Source organism: Electrona antarctica, assembly GCF_951216825.1.
Source record: "Electrona antarctica genome assembly, chromosome: 16".
NCBI lineage: Eukaryota > Metazoa > Chordata > Actinopteri > Myctophiformes > Myctophidae > Electrona > Electrona antarctica.
Genome location: NC_136797.1, coordinates 34,900,559 through 34,902,472, shown reverse-complemented (window position 1 = coordinate 34,902,472; position 1,914 = coordinate 34,900,559).

Below are 1,914 nucleotides of genomic sequence, written 5' to 3'. Positions count from 1 at the left end.
CAATTACAATATATCTGAGACCAGGGCAGAGCTTTTTTTAGCTCTAGACATCTATTGGGATAAAGACAAAATAGGACTTTCCTTTAAAATAATTGTATTGCACCCCACCCCACCAAGCACTGTACAGTTATTGAATCTCTACCATGGGACCAAAGCATGCAAGGCCCGAGATTACTTTGTTTTTGTCCGTTTGTGTGTTTTGGCTGTCTGTCTGTCTGCGTGCATGCATGTATGCGTTCGTCTAATCTCGCAAACTAATACATAGATCAGCATCAAATTCCTTTTGAACGCTGGCAGTAGGCTAAGCCAGGAACTCAAATAGATCTATTTTTTTAAATCAGTCTTATGGTAACAGCCCACTTTATCTGGGACCTTTGGCCTTAAAAGTCTGGAACTGTAGTGTGTATTCCAAGGCTGCCCACACTATTTTAATTTGAGAGCTTTACTTTCAAAATGACCAAGATCTACCCACCAAAAAATGATTGATTGCTGAAAAGGGAGGCGCTGGCGTTAAGACAAACACTTGGAATGGGAAATATAATGCTACTGATGGTTATGCACAGCAACACTCTTGAAAACAAACTATTGCATTGGATTTGAGCTGTCAGTCAATCAATCAATCAATCAACCTTAATTCAAATGGCATATAAAGAAAATGTTTTAGGGACATGTCATGTGTTCTACAGTACCTGCACAGCCTTTGTGATCTACTGGTAGCTCACATTCTAACTTATGGGCACCCCTGGTGTAGGCTATACTTAAAATAGAATGTATATCTGCCAGTCTTGCATCCTTTATTTTGGAGAGACGCTTTTTCCACTACGGTGGTATTTGCACCTAGTTACCTGAGCACCCATGCACTGCCTAAACAAAAAGGCATGCAGAGGAAGCGCACCTGCTGCTTTTATCAATTCCCCATACTGTTACTCTTTTAGGGAGGTGCCTACAGTGTATGTGTGTATATATATACCCCGATATGTAAAGAATTGTAAATCATCATGCGGCTCAATGGGGAGTCCTGTCACGTCTGATGCTCAGTCAAATATGTCCCACTGCACACTATTTTCCCCGTGGCTTCCTCAGGTCGAAAGCTGAAACACACGACTTGCTTCTGGGCTACCATACTGCAATTTCTGGAAACTGTCTAGTTTCTATATTACTTTCTGATTGATCACCTGGCTGCCGTGCTTTGGCTGCCTGATGTAACTACTTTCTTATTTTTTATGTCAGTTTTCATACAGACTGCAATTTGTGTTCCCGTCTGGCTGTGTACAAACAAAACTGACACAAGGCATTCATGATCAGCATCCTTTATCATAGCATTTCCTTATTGCCCTGTGCCTTATATTCTGCCCGGTTAAAACAAAGAAGAACACACTCAACGTCAGTCAGTGAAGTAAGTCTAGGTTTTAGTGCTTTGATGAACAAGGGATTTAAAGCTAATCACCACAGCATCCACAGAGCAGCAGTAGCAGAACCGACGCCTTTGCACATCATATGCGCCAAACACAAAACGATATAGTGAGAGCCTGGGAGGTACAGTACCTCCTGGTGGAGGTTTGTGCCAGATTGAGTGTCCCTTTCCAGTTTACATTCGTTTTTATGCTCATTAAACCTTTCAGTGACCATTCATGCTCTGTAGATGAAGGCACTGTCATGATGTAAAAAGCTACCGCAGAAGAATGAATCACTTCTTTTTTTTAAATGTTTTTTTTCTGTGGCTTTCGCCTTTATTTTATATATTTTATGGAGGGACAGACAGTAGGCTGACAGGAAATGGGGAGAGAGATGCGGGGGAAGAGTGACGAAGACATGCAGTAAAGGCCGTCGGGATCGGGAGTCGAACCCGCGGCACACTGCCAGACTGGATTACCAGCCAAGGTGCCTGGACCACTGAGCCATGGCCCAGGCCAA